Raw genomic sequence first — 19,350 nt, 5'->3', positions numbered from 1 at the left:
CCGCATCCTCTTGAGTCTTCCTTCTTCCGTGGGCCTCCGTGGTGTGTTAGGATCATTTTATCAGGTCTCTTTGAAGCAATTTAGAAAACCTCTACTGAAAATACAAGCCTCCGGGGGCTGCTTAAGTGCCCATTAGCATTTGTTATAGAAATTGGGACACTCAGCTACCTGACGAAAAGGTCCTAGTGTTCAGTGCGCATAGTCTGACTTTGCTGCTGGCCCAGCAACTGGGCTATACAGAGTGAAGTAAGCCAGAAAGAAAAACACCAATACAGTATACTAACACACATATATGGAATTTAGAAAGATGGTAATGACAACCCTGTATGCGAGACAGCAAAAGAGACACAGATGTATAGAACGGACTTTTAGACTCTGTGAGAGAGGGAGAGGGTGGGATGATTTGGGAGAATGGCACTGAAACATGTATACTATCAGGTAAGAAATGAATCGCCACTCTATGTTCGATACAGGATACAGGATGCTTGGGGCTGGTGCACGGGGTGACCCAGAAAGATGGATGATATGGGGTGGGAGGTGGGAGGGGGGTTCAGAATTGGGAACTCATGTACACCCGTGGCTGATTCATGTCAATGTATGGCAAAACCAATGCAGTATTGTAAAGCAAAATAAAGTAAAACAAAAACAAAAAACAAAAAACCCAAGTTTTCCCATTAATAAGCCACAATCTTATTATAGAAAATTAGTGTTAGATGGCACAGTGTCTCAGTTTAGGAAGGTGAAATTCTGGAGATGGATGATGGCGAGAGTTGTACACCAATGTGAATGCATTTAGTGCCACCGAGCTGTTTTATATTGTGTGACTTTCACCACAACAGAAAAACATAAAGAAGAAAGGAGCAAACGCAAGGAGCTGAAGTTCCACACTGAGGGGCAATCACTTTCTACTCATTACACAGCATCCATGGATTATCTAGTGATGCTGCTGAAAACAGATGTCCAGCATACAGCGCCCCACATGCCCACGAATGCTCTCAGCACCGCCTTGGAAGGACACACGTGACATAAGGAGGCTGCGTGGTTAACAGCACCCCCTTACATCAGATCTCAGGGGCTGGCAATTGTTTACATTTTCTTTTACTTATTTCCATAGATAGAGTCCTGGAATGAGAATTCTAAGTCCACACTGTAGGATCATTTTCAAGATGCCTGTTAGGTGGCAAAGAGAATTCTTATTAAAAGAGAACTGAACCTTCAGCAAAAGTCTTCCCAGTATCACCTTTATTTTGGAGAGTTAAAAAAAAGTGCCAAACAGCAAATTAGAAATATAACAAAGTAAAACCAGGCATCAGGGCTGAAACAAGCTGCTTTTGGCAGCCACTGAAATAATTCATCTTTTCAGAGGAGCAAAGGGAGATATATGTTATTTTAAAATAACTTGCATTTGATAAATTAAAACACATGTTATCCCCACAGGACCGTGCTTCTCCTTGGTCAAAGGGAAGGGGCTGGGCAACCATGGTGACAAGCGCGGAAGCAGGCAGGCCCTGAGCATGGACATGCAGTCTCGCTCCATGCCCCGCGCCCACTAATGACAGGGACGGCGTCTCCACAGTTCCTCCCAGAGCGGATCAAAGACAAGGAGACAGACCCCGAGTGTCCCCTATGTCTGCGCTGCCTTCTCCCCCGGCCAGACCCCTGGGGAAGCAGCCGTGGGAGCGGCTCCTCAGCCGGTCAGCTCTGCTCAGATGACGGGGCCGACACGTGGTGCTGTGCTCTGTGCACTGCTGACTTAAAGCTCCAGTGAAAACAACGCTAGGCCCAGCACCAGTCAGCCCTAGCGTGTGCTTCTGTATTTATTTGAGCGTAGTTACTTTACAAAGTTGTTAATTTCTGCTGTACAACAAAGTGATTCAATTATATCCATGCATACCTGCTTCTGTTCTTGGCATCAGCTCAGCCCTGCAGTGACCTTAACCCTGCTGTGACCTTCAACCCTGCTATGATCTTGGCCCCACAGGCTGCCTGGGGCGGGGGAGGGAGATGAATGACAGCCTCCACCCTGGGTGGCGGACGGGGAGGCCCACGAAGCGGGAGCAGGTACACAACTCAGAGATCAAAGAACAGCTGGACCCTGAGCCCCTAAGCTGCTTAGGGCGGCAGAGGGCAGGGAACTGTCAAAGTCACGATGACAGGAAAAGTGAGGCTGCAAGCCGCCTCAACCTGAACCCGGCACAGAGGCCTCAGCAGGACACACCTGCACAAGCGTGATGCTCAGCAGGCACACACCTTCCGAGGCTGTGAGGTCAGCGCTGCTTCGCCGTGTCCAGGACACGGACTGATTGAAAACCCACGGCGCTCATGCAGATGCCTTTCTAATTACTACTCCGTGTCGGGCAGTGTGATAAGAACTCGACACACACAATCTCACTTAAATCCAGCAACACTCTCCGAGCTGGTAACTGTTACGATGCCAACTCTGCAGAGAGCTTGGTAAGGTCATTTCTTGCCCAAGGTTGCAGAGTTGCCTCCCAGGTTCCAGTCCAGGTTCCCCCACAGCTTCTGAGAGGAAAGCAGTGAACCTGCCCCTAGAAAAGGGCACACAAACCTCTGAGCGTCATGGGGAGTCAGCTGATGCCCTCGCAGCCCCACTCGGGAGCGTCTGCAGGGCGGGGAGCACAGGGTCCACGTGGACCCCCCCGGCTTCACGGCCACCCCCGCACCCCTCTGTGCAGCCTCTCCCCCACACCCTGTGCGCCCATCTCTCCCTGAACTGCCGCCTTGAGCTCAACCCTGCCTCGGTGCCCACCCCACCGTGATCAGTCCTGAATCCCTCCCAGCACATCCCTTTCTAACACTGGCAGAGGGGTCTGCTTCTCTGACACAAGGAAAACCAGCGCCTGTCTGTCAACTGAAAGGACACAAATGAATCCACACTGATTTAGGGGGACCTTCTGACTTCCCTCAGTGAAATATTCCTGGGTCACCCATTCTCAAGGCAGGAGACTGACGGGGTGGAGACCTGGCTCCAGGGGAGGAAGCCTGGGGACACCTAAACCAGCGGCGAGTGAGGGCTGAGTGAGAGACGGTCTCTGAGGCCAAGTAGCCCAGGAACCTCAGAGGAGACTCAGGCCACGGAGAGGACGCAGGGGTCACCAGGCCCTGAGTGAGCGCATGCAGAGACGCGCATTCTGGGCTCTCAGTGGGCGCTCTGCTCACCCTACTCCTCACCCAGCGTGGAGGTGGTGCCAGGTGCTGGGGACCCTTGCCACCCGCAGGCCCCACGCCTGGGACTCCTCAGCACAGGACGCAAGCCCAGGGCTGTGAGCTGGGGGTGGGGGCTCAGAGCCAAAGACTGCGTCCAGGGCTCCGTGGGGCTCTGAGGAAGGAGGCTGCATGCACCCCATGTCCTCAGCGATGAACTGACCCAGGGGCTTGGTGAACCCGGGAGCGTGCCCTGCAGGGACCACCCACCCCGGACAGGTGAGCGGGCAGCCGAGACTACACCGTGACTGCAGTCTCACCTGAGACCCAGCTGAGCCCAGACCCCAGACCCACAGAAACTGTGACATGATAAACGTGTATTGTTCTCAGCCGCCAAGCCCATGCTCAATAGTTATGTAGTTATGCAGCAGTAATACCGAATATAGTATCCAAAATGCCTCGATCGTCAATCTCCCTCCAAGGTGCGTTCTCTGTACATTGATTAGGACCCTTCCGTCTTGAGTCACAAGCTAAACACAGTTCACTCTCCTACTTGCTATATTCAGTTAGGACACCATCACGTGTACCCATCTACCTGTTCACAGGGACCAAGGCTCAAATCAGGCCTGTCTGCACCAGCTTTGAACAATTCTGTTGAACTGGAATTGAGACGGAGAATATTCTGCAGAGTAAAGTCAATGAATGAGAGACTCTGATATCAAAAGAATCAGACTTTAAAGTTGTTTTTCAAAGGACTTTTAAAATCACTAAATTCTAGTGTAAAATTGCTACAGTCTGACTATCAAGCCACAGGACTTATACCTCTCGAGACCAGTAATTGCATACAACCACCAGATAGAAAAAATACGGCTTTGTTCTGTGTTTCAGCTTTAGGGAGATATAACTGTGCAAGTTTAAGATGCAAAACAGGACGGTCTGATACACACAGACTGTGAAATGACTGCTGCGGTACGGTTAGTTAACACCACCATCCCCTCACGCGATCACGCTGCTGGGTGTGTGCACTGCATCTTCATTCATTTATCCACGGATGGACAGGGAGGTCGCTTCCACGTCCTAGCTGTTGTGAACAGTGCTGCAGTGAACACGGGGACACGGCTATCTCTTTGAGACAGTGATTTAATTTTCTTTGGATAAATACACAGGAGTGGAATTTCTGGATAATATGGCAGTTTTAATTTTTCTGAGGAACCTCCAAGCAATTTTCCATAACGGCTACATCAATTTACATTCCCACAGACAGCGAACAAGGATTCCCTTTTTTCCATTCTCACCAATATTTGTGATTTGTGTTCTTTTTGATGATGGCCATCTGACAGGTGTGGTTTTGATTTTCATTTCCCTGATGATTAGTGATGTTGAGCATCTTTTCATGTACCCACTGGCTATCTTAATATAATCTTTGAAACAAAAAATGTCTATTCAGATTCTCTGCCTATTTTTATTCAAATTTTTTTCTATTGAGTATATGAGTTCCTTATATATTTAGATATTAACCCCTTATCAAATATAAGGCTTGCAAGTTTTTCTTCTCATTCACTAGGCTGTCTTTTCATTTTGTTCACACTTTCATCTGCTGCACAGAAGCTTCTTAGTTTGATGTCGTCCCATGTGTCTATTTTTGGTTTTGTTGCTCGTTTTGTTCTTGTTTTGCAAATTTATGCAGTTAAACTCTCTTCCCTGGGGTGAATAAAGTTCATTTCCTCCCAGTTATTTTTAATTTTCTATATATTCCTTCTCCCAGTCTGAACTGGATGAAATCACTTCTGTTAACAGTCATGGGTTTATCAACATGAAGAACACTTTTGCATCAGTGTCTTCATCTCTGAGAGACCGAGCAAGGCTCATAGTTTGATCAAAGGAACAGTGAAGCACTTATACGACTTAAAGCCTCTCACTGCCACAGGGATCTTCCCCACACAGTTCATTCACTAAACATAACCGAACATCCATACAATATAAAGACAGGACAGTGTCACCCCCAAAATGGGGCTAATTTTTTAAGCTGGCGTAAGGATATCATTGTACTGAAATTCATCTACTCTTCCTGACATTTATTCCTGCAGCTAACAGTAAGAAAAGAAATCAAGTGCTGACCATGTTCAAGATGAAGCAAGCGATGCGGAGGGTGGAGCCTCGGAGCTCAGCTCCCCAAAGCCCAGAGTTGTCGCTCACCACCATCGATGTTAGAACTGGAGGGATCTTACAAGGTGTATAGATTTCCTTTTCACTGTTGTATGTGAACAACCTGGGGACTCGTGGCTTGTCCGGGGTAAGCCAGGTCTTTGGAGCAGAGATAGAGCCAGGCAGCCCTTCTCCAGGTGAGTAGCCCGCGAGCAGATCCCCTGTTAGCTGAGCTAGCATGGTATCTACTGGAATAAATGGAAAAGAGAACAACAATGTCTCCTGAAAGCTGGAATGGGAAGAGACCACAAACCAGGCTGACTAAGCCCAGTCATAGGTTTGTCCAGAATGCAGCTTGACGACTCCTACCCCTACAACCTCCCCACCCCAACACCTGGTCCAGAACTGCATTAAATTAACTGAGGTTCAGTAAACGTTTTCCTTCTTAAGTGTTCCTACCCACGGACGTGATTATTTAACTTTCCTAGTACAGTATTTGCTTCAGCAGCCTGAGGTGGCAGAGGACACCATGCGTGAGCTCGAGGAGAGCCAAGGCAGGAGCAGACAGACCGCCGCCACGGCTGTGACGCGACCTGTTGATTGAGTCCAGCGTGCTCTGCCTCAGGCTCAGCCACGGCTGTGCCCACCTTGAGGGCCGCACGCAGCAAGAAAAGCAGTCGAACGCTGACCATGTGCAAGACGAAGCGAGCGACGCAGAGGGTGGCGCCTTGGAGCTCAGCTCCCCAGAGCCCAGGGCTGCCCTCGTCACCATCGGGTGTGATGGTGTGCATCACCTGTGCACCAGCCCAGTGCACACCCAGGCACCCTTCACCGCCAAGTTCACAACTCGCCTCTTCACGATCCTTTTCTATAATCCACCTGCTGCCATCTCCCCAGTATATACTTACTTACTAAGACGTACCTCTTGATACATGTACATCTCCCTGCACCTCTCTACTCTCTTCCTTCCTACATCCTGAGCAGCTCATAAAAGGAGGCTGCCTAGGTATCGTGAATGAAGAATAATAAATATCAGAGCTTCCATACTCACACGGCTCTGCCCTCCCCTTTGGGGTGGGAAAGAAGCCTGTGTTACAAATCATTTCTGTGTCGCAGAATTCATTACGGAGGGAACCACATTTTGAATTAACAATTGTATTTCTAGGATTTCTAGAATTTACCCTTAGGAAACAATCTTGAATGAGCATACAGATAAAGCTATGAATATATTCATGAAGGCATAATTTATTTTAGTACAAAGATTAGAAACAGCTTAAATTTCCAATGAAAGGGGTTTAATCCAATAAATCACAGTGGACCAATACAATGCAATAATATGGAACCACTAAAAATGGTATTTAGAAGCATATTTAATGCTATGGAATAGCATTCACAATTCACAGGCAAGAGAAAAAAACAAATCATGAGGAAGGATGTAATTTGAGTCAATAAACAAATACATCTATTCCACACCTAGGACAGCCTCAAACACTGCTGTGAAGTGAAGAGCCATAAAATGAACACTTAATTATATTCATTTTAATGAGAGAATTATAACGTCTCCTTTCTCCTTCCAACCCAAGATACACAAATAACTTCCACTGATAGAAAAATCTATCAGTTAAGCAATGTAATCTAGTTTACGTGTGTCGTCAGCAGTACAGTTAAAGTAAACCAGCCAGACTGGCTTGTTATACTCCAGAGTGGGGGGGGTGGGGGGCTCCCTTGGAAGACGATGGAAAGTCAGACACACAACCCAGGGCTCCTACACAGACAAGCACTTACACTCACTGAGCTACAGCAGGGAAAAGACGTCAGGCCAAATGGCAGAGTAAGCCGTGCCATTAGCAAGCAGCGCAGCAAGGTGAGGGTCACGGATGGGGGCCTCAGCACCCCTCCTCCATGGACACCCCCAAAGCCAGTGCGAGGGCTCAGACACACCTGGGAGGAAGAGCGACCTCTGCCTGCATTGTCCTTGCTTCTGTTTTGTGGTGGTTCTGTTTCCTAATAAGGTCAAAATAAAATGATCATAAAAATGAAAAAAAATTTACATATGGAAAACTTGAATTAATAAAGGCTTCAAAAAGAGTAATATTGATTTTTTTTAATGAAAAGCATACTTGATTTTAGTTCTAATTGTTTATATGGAATTTCACGTGCTTTTCTTTTTTGTTTCGAGGGTGAAGAGTTCCAGAGGCCCTGCATGGCCGTTTTCTATTTCAAGCCTGGTAAGAGAAGCTTCTGCATTGGCTTGTGCTGCTGTGTGGACATGCAGGTGTGAGGAGGCAAGGCAACCAGGTCGCAGGACCTGGTGCTCAGAGGAGCTTCGGCCACAGGCAGACGCAACAGCAGTGACCGGATGAAGCCACCACTGTCCTGCTTCAGCGCGGGGTCCAGGGCGACTCAGGAATGTGATTTATGGAACATTCCTTTGGCACGCAGGGTACAAATCTATCATCGTGTCTTCCTTCTTTATTCCAAATTCTCTGCCACAAGCTAGATAGCTCAGGAATCAGTGCTACTGCTCTGCCTACCCAAGCTGCATTTACTCAACTGCAACCCAGGGGCGGAGACCACATGACCTTCTAAGACTTCTTCCTCATCCTTCATCTTTATCACATTATACATACAAAACAAGAGATGCTCTGTGTCACTGCTCAGGAAGACAGCAGACCCCGGTGCGGTATCAGGCGGCTCTGAACTCAGTCCGAGGCTCTCAGGGATCATGTGTGCCTGGGCTGGCAACTTCACTGCTGCACTTCTGATGGTCAGTAAGGAATAATCAGAGAAGAAAAGTGGAGAGCTGTGAAATGCTGAACCCAACGCAGAGAGCAGCAAGCACGCAGCCGTGCCTGCTACAGGTAGCACTGCTGTTTCAGGAAGGATCATGAAGAGCATTTAATAAAAGCTCCCCAGTGAAGAAATTAGAGAAGTATGAAGCATAGTTAAGTCAGTAAATTAAGAGCAAGCGGATTTCTTCTCTCCTCTTACTAGTATGAATGTTAGGTATGTAATTCTTAGGTTTAATTGAGCTGGACCACCATTAAAACAAAAAATAGATAAATTTAAAAAATTACCTCAGAAAGTGAATCCAAAGTCACTCATCTTATGTTTCTATGCCAGTGGCCTGTGGTTATACTCACGTGTGTGTGTGTGTGTGTTCATTCTTGCACACTGACATTCGGGGAGAGAAGCACTACTATTTTAAATAATCTTCTCTCTTATATACATTACAGTGTAATTTAAAAATGCATGTTCCATGTAAGAAAAACCTGACAAATGCAAATTAAGAAGTGATAAACAGACAATGATGTTAGGCTGAGACATCATAGCATTCTAAATGATTTTTATCATAAAGCTGTTATTTAGATTGACAAAACTTTCAATGAAAAATGGTTATAGAATGACTCAGGTTTCAAACTGATTTCAAAATCAGGAGGAATATTAATAAGTATATAGCCAGTTGCCCAGAGTCAAACAGTTCTCTGTAGGCACTAAACTACATAAAATTCATTTAAAGTTTCCCATTTGGAATTATACATCAATGCCATTCTTGCAGCACTCTTTGAACAGAATCCCATTTTCCTCGCTGGGAATTCTACAAGTTATCTTAATTTAACATGCAGTATATATTTCAGTTCGTTAAAAACAGCTTCTGAGTTAAGGAATTCATATTGGCTAGAGAATTTGGATTAAATTCAAATTCAAACTGATGTTTTCATGCAGTAAACTGCCCGGGCTGCCGGGAGCCAGGTGGCCTTCTGGGAAAGACGGGCAGTCTGTGCCCATCAGCAGGCTGCAAGCCTGACCCCTGGCCAGGCCTCCACCCCGCCCGGCTGGCCGGCGCCCCCTCCCACCCACGCACCCCTATCCCTGAGCTCCCAGGCACGCTGCACCAGGAGCGGAGGGCCAGTGGAGCACAGACTCCCTTAGTGTCGCAATGGGGTCTGCAAGCCCAACGGGCAACCTCCTGGATCCCGGTCTTCCAGAGATGCTGGGGTGGGGAAGCGCCTATGTCCTCGAGCCCGTACGTGGCAGGTGGGTGTTTCCTGCCTGGCCAGCGACGTGGCTCCAGGGGTCAGGGTGAGTATTCATGGTCCAGGTGAAGGCCTGTCTACAAACTGACAACCACATCCAGACAAACAAAACTCGCTCTCAGCAGCCATCCGGCAGTACAGTTTCTCCATCTTACTGCAGACGTAGGCCCTGAGTAGGGGTTCAGGAGCGGGCAGGACCAAGGTTAGTTCCCAGGGGTCAAGTGGATTTTGTCAGAGATCTGAGGTGGAGATGGGAGCACAAAGTGTTGATATGTTAACAGACTGAGGGTCTTCCTTCCAGGCTCCCAAGCCCATGGCTCTTTTCACCGTTTTGTGGTCATAAATCTCTAGGAGAAATTGATGAAGACTATGTCCTTCTGCCCCGAAGCAGACACAGATGCTCAAAGTTCTGCACATGGCTGCAGAACCTCTGTGCACCTTTGGCTCACGGGCCCCCTGAAGAGCTGTATGAAAAGCCTGGAGCTTGATATGGAAAGCTGTTCATGCTTTCTGCCTTATGGAGCCTTCAAACCCGAACACCATGGTCTCCAGGCCTTTGCCCCCTTTCAGGGTCCAGCTCACCACTGGTCTCAGATGCTGTCCCCACGTCCATTACTGGGCATTTGAATATTCCTTCCACAGCTGAAACTGTTTGCTGCTTCTCTGGCACCATCGTAATGGAGAGTTACAAATGTTACGGCATTTACATGAGCGCGTGCCTTTCTTTCCAACAGATGTCATTTGTCCCCTAGCTGATGTCCTCCTACTTCACAGACCCTCTAACGGCACCAATTCACAGGCGTGGCCTGGACCCCAGACCTGAAACAAGTGCTGATTGTAGAGACAGTCGTTCAAATTCAATTATCTCACGTTTTACCTAAAATGACGATATTCTAATTACTTCTTAAATCTGATTACATAACTTTCTTGTTTTTGCTTCACAATACCTAAGTAACTGTTTTAGGATTTGAGAAAAAGGAGCATATTGAAATCACTCTAATGATATTGTTCAAAACTAATAAGACGTGGGCCTATTAAAGGACTGATACCAGGTCAACGTCCTACATTTAAGCCAATCAGCCTGCTCAGTCGTCATGTGGCATCTGCGTCAGAGCTGAGCCCCACCTCAGTGTGGTGCCTCTGTGCAGAGCCCACTTGGGGTGTACTGCAAAGACACCCCCCAGCTAATCACTCCTAGGAAGACCCGAGTGGAAATTTGTTTTACTCAAGGTCATTGAGCATTTTTCAGAAGCAGCCACCACAGCCTACACCTCTCCCAGCCTGGGCCCCTCCCGGACCAAAAGCCAAGGATGGTGAGGTCTGGAGGACTGAGGGAAGAGCCATTTGGGTGCTTATTCTTCCCTGCTTTCCTCTTGAGCCTTTAAGAGTGTCAGGACAGAGGTCGGTGTTATGCTCCGAGCCCGTATTTCCGAACCGACCGAGAGAGCAAGTCCACCACAGTAATGCAAAAACAAGAAGGGAGTTTATCTCTAGCACGCTAGGGCCCAAGTCTCATCCCACACAAGGGAATCCGACAAGAGCCCTGAACAAAGGAGTATGGCGGCTTATATACAGGCAGTTCTTTGTCTCAGTTATAGGAATAGCTGGCGTTACATGATTGGCCAGGCAGGATGAGCACATATCCTGTCTCTTTTTGGTAAACATGACTCAGGTCCTAGAGACCATCGTTTGGTCCCTAACAGTCAGGAACCCCTCTGGTGCAGGCCCCGAGGAATCTGCTGGTGATGTGACAGCGAGGGACCCTGCCTGAGCCCACAGGCGTCTGCCGACCTGCACAGGGCACTGACTCAGGTGCTGACCAGGCATCACGGGGCGGGACGGGTCCCTCTGACCGACTCTCTCTTCTGTCAAGGAAGAGAAACTGTTCTGGTGGACAGAGGTGGAAGGTTTCTATAGCTACCTTTTACAGGAGTCCTAAGATGTAAAAAAATTAAATAGAAAGATTCTCTCCCTCATCCTCTATTCTCTCCTTACCCTGAGCAGCCTCTCTACCTTAAGGGCCAAATTTTACCTGATGCGAAGAGCTGACTCATTGGAAAAGACCCTGATGCTGAGAAAGACTGAGGGCAGGAGGAGAAGGGGACGACAGAGGATGAGATGGTTGGATGGCATCATCGACTCGATGGACATGGGTTTGGGTGGACTCTGGGAGTTGGTGATGGACAGGGAGGCCTGGCATGCCTCATGGGGTTGCAAAGAGTCGGATACAACTGAGAGACTGAACTGAACTGGGAGTAGTAAAATTGTTTACTACAATTGTAGTAAAATTATTTCACTATGCCTGTTTCATCATCATCATTGTTACAGCCATTGGTTTATTTATAACTACTTATTACAACTGCCATTTTGTCAGTGTTTCTTTAGATGTGCAGCTATCTCCCCATTCCGTATTGCCCCAATACCTAGAATGATACCTGACAACTAGACACAGAATAAATATGCAGAAATGGAATAATCAACAACTGAGTAAAAAAGTAAATAAAACAGATACACACGTCACTGAGTCCCTACACATGCAGGCACTATGCTAGCCACTACAATCGTAAAATTGCCTTCAAACGTAGATACTGTTCTACCCATTTTGCAGATGAAGGTTTTTGCCTCAGTGAAGTTACAAAATTTGTTCAAGGTCTACAGGTTCTAAGGGGAGAAAGCTGGATTTGTTTCAAAATCAGTTTAGTTCTAATCTTGTATTCCTAATTTATACTCTTTCCCCTCTTTTCACTTATTTTTATTTGTACATTTATCATTAGTTTAATTTATTAATTAGCTTGGCAATAGTTAGTCTGCCTAAACTGCCATCGGTTTCATAAAGAGGTAGAGGATTTATGAACTTGAACAACAGGAAGTGGGTCAGCCCTAGTCACAATTCTGAATAATTTGTTACCATCTGCCTTTGTCGCCACTCATCTCACAGAAAGACACTGGGTTTCACTAAACTGAAGGTCAGTGATGTGTAACATCATGAAAACCAATCTGATGTCCATGCTGAGTATCTAGAAAATAGAACGAGACATTAGAAGCTAACAGCTCTCTCTGCAGACGGGGTGTGTGTGTGTGTGTGTGTGTGTAGACACACAACTGGGAAACGCTTTGGCTGCGAACAGCAGGTCCACAGGGTCAGCTTCTCATGAAAGTTCACGCTTCCATCAACAGGAAGAAGCTGGACTACCAGCCCCTGATTCCTGGCCCCACTCTCCTGTCCCTGGAGGCACACACTGTGTTTCTCTCCAGGAAAGTGAGTAACTTTGGATATAAGGCAAGAGCCAAAAAAGGCATGTATTTCAACACCTATTTTTAAGGGCAGAGCCCACGATTTTGTATCCTGTTAGTTAATGAAGTTCAGATGATCAGTAGTCACATCCATCAAAGGCTCTCCCTTGCCCACCGCGTATTCTACTTTTACTTCCATTTCTCGTCTCAGAGAAACACATTCCAGCACGCCGGACGCTCCTGACTATCCTCTCATTACACATGGCTGAGCATCTCTGACACTCCTGATCCTGCTCAGGCTACACAGCCCCTACCTGCACGTCATTTCCCATGTTGGTGAGACGAGGCCACTCAACGTTTAGGAAACAAAACCACCCATGGTCCACAGGCGGGGCGGGGGGTGGGGAGCGTTCATGGTCAACAGAGAGCAGAGCTGAAGGGAAGACAGTGTGTCTACAGTGGGAAGGGAGGGGCCTTTTCAAGAGGAAACATGGGAAAGAGAAGGGGAAGAAATCTACCACCTGGAGCGTACCCGAGGGCCAGGCCTTTCCTGAGAATGCTCGCCAGCCAGGAAAGCAGTCACCTCCACGCACCTTCTCTCGCAGGACCCCTCAGGGATCCCAGGAAGGGAGAACCGCTGTCAGTTCAACATTTTTAGGGTAATGAGTCAGACATCTAGTTTGCTTTCTTGGTTCCAAGACCACTGGTCTGTCTGTGACACCACAGCAACTGTTCTCTTTTTAAAAGCACTTGCAAGCATTTTGCTAACTTGTAAGTCCACAGCCTGAGTTCTGGGTCATTTGATCACAAGATTGGCTGGGGAAGAACACAGAAATTCTATGTTGGAAAGTTTACCTCCAAGGTCATTCTACACTGATAGATACCGGGAAGACTCAATAACTTGTTATTCATAACATTGGTAATGAGATGTAACAATCGGAGAGAAAAGCAAAATTATGAATATATATTATTAATAAAAAACAAGGGATTCAGTGAGAAGGGTTTCTTATCTCTGTCAGTCACTTAAAAACAAGTAACTCCTAAAACCCAGCCAAACTGTAAACACAAACTTGGACAAGTATTGGAGAAAGGTCAACTGTTCGACCTTGACTTCAAATCATATCTTCTGTGAATCACTTATGACAGACACTGCGGACCATGATGGATAGTCTTTGCAGCACATTCTCAGAGCTCATATAGCTTGCAATGCCTTCCAGCTTTCCTTCCTGGCACCCAGCGAGGAGTCCTGGGACTCAGTCAGTGCTTGTGAAATGCAGGCAGGAAAAAGAAGAAATCCAAGAGGAAGGCAAGGATGAAGGCACAGCACAGTCACCAGAGGAGGGCAGACGGCGCGCAAGAGTGCAGGTTGCTGTCCTGGAGCCCCAGAGGCCGAGCCATGACTCTGATGCTCCGCCAGGCCTCCTCCTCACCTCCGTCCATCTGAGATGTGTCTCGTGGCTGGCAGGGCCTTGCTGCTGCTCTGGGGACCCACTGGAGGAGGCGGATTCCAAGGCTGGTGGCATCAGGACGGTCAATGAGCCCCGAGCCTACTCCGCCTGAAGGTCCAAGGCACAGAGACGCTTCCTTGTCTTTGAAAACATCTCAGCACTCGGCACCTGGCACCTCAGAATGAGATTCCCAAAGGGCTCTCACAACGTTTGCCGATGTACAGTTCAAAACTCAGGCTCAGAAAATCACAGGAAAAGAGGTGAAGGGTGGAGATTATGCACCCTCTGCATGGACTCATTCTCAGGGAACACAAGCATTCACTTCTCTCTTCTCTAGAGCTTGGGAAGATGGGAAGAATTTTCTTGAGGACACTGAAATCTCATCAGATCAACCAAAAGGCAACCTAAATGGGGGTTATTTTATCCACGGGTCCTGAGACGATATGAATAAGATTCAAATTTTAAAACAAAGTTCGTGCATTCCCGATGGCAACATTCTAACAGGGAAGACGAATGTCAGAGCCTGCCCTCATGTTAAATTTCTCCTTATCCATCCTTCCCAGTATTGCAGGGTGGTTTATTATGAATTACTAGGAATACCTCTGATTTGACTCTTCTCAGCATTCAAGTCAGAGAAGGCAATGGCAACCCACTCCAGTACTCTTGCCTGGAAAATCCCATAGATGGAGGAGCCTGGAAGGCTGCAGTCCATGGGGTCGCTAAGAGTCAGACAAGACTGAGCGACTTCACTTTCACTTTTCACTTTCATGCATTGGAGAAGGAAATGGCAGCCCACTCCAGTGTTCTTGCCTGGAGAACCCCAGGGCCGGGGGAGCCGGGCGGGCTGCCGTCTCTGGGGCTGCACAGGGTCGGACACGACTGGCGTGACTGAGCAGCAGCAGCAGCAGCGTTCAAGTCCATATGCTGCGTGTGCGCTTTCACCCTCGTTCACGCTTCAGAAAGCAGCACACAGGCACGAGTTTACTGGCAAGAAAACAGACGGCACTTTGTCTACACATAGAAAACTTGAAATCTGATATTTAAATTATCCAGTGACCGGAAACACAGAATATTTATTTATTCTTTGAGCAAAGTAATGAGGTAAAATTGTTTCAGTGCCAGCTGAATGCCTAAAACTCAGATATTGCATAATCTAAGAAAAAAAAGAAATTTGCAAATTAGGGTTCATTTGTGCATTTTATATCATTCTGCATAAATGCATAATTGTGACAGTCTCAGACACCAGATGGTATGTGCAATTCATATCCATTTTCACTCTGTTCTATTACACATAATGGCTGTGGCTTCACCTCTGAGTCGAAGCATAGCTTATACAACTACTTGGGTCGACAATAAGACCAGACACCCTAACGGTCAGGAACATGGGCTTGTCGGGGGCAGAGATGAAGCGACAGGGCTCCTGCGCTCAAAGTGCCGGCAGACCAGCGCTCAGCTCCGAGTCTGACACGCGCTGAGCTGCAGCAGGAAGCCCGAGAGGAAGGAGGAGGCAAGGAAGGCTGAGAGGAAGCACAGCACGGCACAGAGGCGTCCAGAGGGTGAGCGTCTGCAGCTGATGGAGAGCACCCAGAGCACCAGCAGGGAGACGGAGCGCCAGCTAGTCCCTGAAGCTTTTCTGGACTTTTCTACATTTAATACAATTATATTGCAAGTCTCATTTCTCTGCACACAGGAAACTAAGCTCTGCTGAGCTAATAAATGCCAACCAGTCCTGTGTGTCCCATGACCTCCCTTCCTCCTCATCTCAGACACACACGCAGTCCCCACCAGCCCTTCAGCCTGTCCGTGCCCTCCTGCCGTTCTGTGTTAGGGTGCAGGGCCAGAGTCCAGAGGGTCCATATGTTAACTCATGGCCCCAGGGAGGGCACGCAGAGATGCTCTGCTGAGCGGGTGTGGTCCAAGGAAGGTCTGCTCCTCTGGAGCCAAGAGGGTCCTGGACTCCTGCAAATATTTCCAACAAAAGCTCAGACCGTTTGGGTAAGCACATGCAGTGGCCCCAGAGCCACAGCACAGAAGAACTGAGGTCAAGCAGAAGACTAAACCTTGACCTCGGCCAGAAACATCTCCCTTCAGCAAACGACAGACAGGGCTCCCAGCAGGGATGCCGGGTGCCTGGGAAATGCCCTGGATCCTCTGCATTCCCTGGGGACCAGCTCCCTCCTGCAAGATTCTGCTCAAAAACTGAGGCGAGGGTTTCCCATCGGATTCTGGATCTGTCAGTTTCTCGTTGTAATCCTCTTTTTCTTCTTGCTTCTTTTTTGCATATTGAGTCAGTTCTACTGTTTTAGCTTCTAAGAACTGTAACTTTTCATCGTTACATACTTTTATTGATGTATAAAAACACCTGAGTCTCTTTTCTCATGTATTCTGCGTTATCTAAGCCCTTTAGTCTCTCCTCTCCACCCTCTTGTCTCATGTTTTCTGTTATCTGCGCCTCCCCTCTCCCCTCCACCCTCTTGTCTCATGTTTTCTGTTATCTGGGCCTCCCCACCCCTCCACCCTCCCTTTTCATGGATTCTGTTATCTGGGCCTCCCCTCTCCCCTCCACCCTCCCTTTTCATGTTTTCTGTTATCTGGGCCTCCCCTCTCCCCTCCACCCTCTCTTTTCATGGATTCTGTTATCTGCGCCTCCGCACCCCTCCACCTTCTCTCGCCCCTTCTGGTGAGATTTCTGTCGCATGTGTGGCATCTTCCCCACTCTATTTTCTCAGAAATGGTCGGTTATAGTCCATTTAGCATCAGTCTTTACGACGGGAAGCCTCCTCTTCATCGCCGTCTCTGGCTATACTTAAGATCACTAGTTCAGCTCGCATATTCTGTAGCTTCCCTTTATAAGATGTGGGCATCCTTATTTATTGTCTTCAACACTGGGAGTCTGTGGATCAAGAGGCGAGACCTGCTGCTTCAGTGCTGGGAAAACCTCAGCCTTCCCTTCGTGAGCAAAGCCTCATCTCCCCCTTCTCCCTAACCTCTCACCTAACTCCCGGCGCGTGCTGGTGCTTCTCGCAGCCCTCCCCTGCACCTGCATTCTTGCTTCATGTCTCCTTCCCGAGTCTGTGTGGAGCTCTAGTTGGTGGCCTCGTATCACTTTCCTAGTCAGCTCTTCCCTTTTCAGCTCTGTCAAATCCACTTACAACATATGGACATGGCAGTGAATTTCAATGACATTTCTTGTTTCCAGACACACTGTTTTTATAATCTGTCCTTGTTTTCATACCAGATACTTCCTTAACTCTGGCCTCTTTTCCTTTTGAGAATCTCTTTAGTAACTTTAAACCTACCCGGCACCTCTGCAGGTCTGGTGATTCTCATCCTTCTACCAGGTTTTCTCACCCTGAAGTTTCTTTATACGACATGTAATATTTCACTGTATGTTTATGTAAAATGAGGCTTATTTTTAAGTGGAGAAGGAGTTCCTGGAGCCCCACTTTGTCAAAGATCCTGCAGATAATTTGTGATTGGAATCGGCCACAGCAGTCAGGCTTGGACAGAATCCTAAACGCTTCTGCGTCTAGAACAACGTCCACATTAATTTCACCACATGGACCTCTGACTCAGCTCATGGGAATTCAGATCTCACATCCGTGCCTGGAGTGTGCGTACCATTGGCTGTACCATTGCTGCCTTCAGTGCTTTCTCGGGCGGATGATCTCTAGGCCTTCTCTCACAAACGGGGAAGCTCACTGAGCTTCTGGGTTTCATTCCCGGGCTCAGCCCCAGCATCCCTCCGCATCGCCCCTACCCTCTGCGCCTCCAGGCTGCACATGCAACGCGCCTCTTCTCTGACTGCCTCCCATCCTTTCAGGGTTTACTGCCCAGGGGCCACTGCCTCGGGACTCACGCCCACCCTCAGATTTACAATCCCCCCCTAATTCTTGGGACCTAAGTGATTCCCTTGCTTTCTTTCATTCTATCCAGTTCAACTATGTGCTGAAAGCAAATGCTGATAAAATCATACAGCGACTTTATGTCTGTAGCGGGGATGGGATGTCATCCATGCTTCTATGCCCCCATCATAAACTTTTATGAGGAACAGTATTCTCTGTCTTCCCCTAGGCAGTGTTTTCTGATTTCCACTATAACACAAGCCATTTTAAGGTCCTGGAAGACAGATTGGTTGGAGCAGGGTTCTGTTTTCTCTCACAAATTAGGTGAATTCTTCAGTTCCTAAGCAACACTAATTTTTTCTAGAGTGCCTGGCGCATGTGGAGAACTTAATAAATGGTGGTTATCTTCCACTAACCATCCAAGAAGAACAATCAGAAAAAAATAATTTTTATCTAAAGCATACAATTAAAAAGCTATGATCTCAGAACCAGAGGGGCACTAGTTGTTGCTATTTGAGAACCGACACCCCCATTTCTGCAGACGGGGGTGGGGGCTGGGAGGGGGCGGAGAATGCTTTTCTCTGAACCCTCTGATGCCCAGTTATCTAAAAGCAACCTTATTATTTTCCCTAATTGTTGAGAGGCCTTAAAATCTCAGGATGACACACTCTCAATTAAGGTATAAAAATAGTGCGGAAATTTCCATCGTTTAAGTCACTAGTAGGGAAAATCTTGAATATTTGCACTTAAAATCAAGAACGTAATAATACAAATACAGGGAAAATTCTTTTTTGTTTTTACTCAGGGGTTATGAAGGGAGAAGAGGTATTTTGGATTCATTCTATTTATAATAAAACATTGGAGTGTATATGTTTGTCCAAAATTACAGTAGCAGTATGCAATTTCTGTTTCTAAATGATCAAAGTGAAAAAATATTCAGATTTAGAAAGAAAATCTCTCACTTCAAACTTTTTGAGATTTGGTTAAAATTTCCATTTTTAACCTTAATCTTGTTTCTGGATTGGCATTTCTACAAACGTTTTCCCAGTGATCCGATATATATGCCACCACAAATGGTCCACTGCTTTGAAGTGATCATATTAAGGCCTCTATCACTGAAAAATCCTTTTTTCTAAAATCCATCATAACATTTTTGTAGCACATTCCTGCATGCCAGATTTGTATCATAAGAGCCTATTTCATTCCTTAGTTTTAATTGGGTTAAATGACATAAATGTAAGACACTGTCATTACATTAGAGTGGATTTCAAATAAGTTCTCCTTGACCCTACCAGGCATCAGGATCTGTTTTCCCACCTCAGAAAATTTCTTAGGAAGGAGACCAGGTTGAACCACAGATTGTAGAGACAAGTCCATGAATAGATGGCTATGGTCCCACCACGGCCCACAATTTTCTTGGTGGTCTTGTTAATAAGCAAGCGGTAACATGCATCTGTCAATGATATTTGAAAACCA

This window comes from Ovis aries, chromosome 26, assembly GCF_016772045.2.
Source record: "Ovis aries strain OAR_USU_Benz2616 breed Rambouillet chromosome 26, ARS-UI_Ramb_v3.0, whole genome shotgun sequence".
NCBI classification, from domain to species: Eukaryota; Metazoa; Chordata; class Mammalia; order Artiodactyla; family Bovidae; genus Ovis; species Ovis aries.
Note: the sequence above shows the minus strand (reverse complement) of the source record.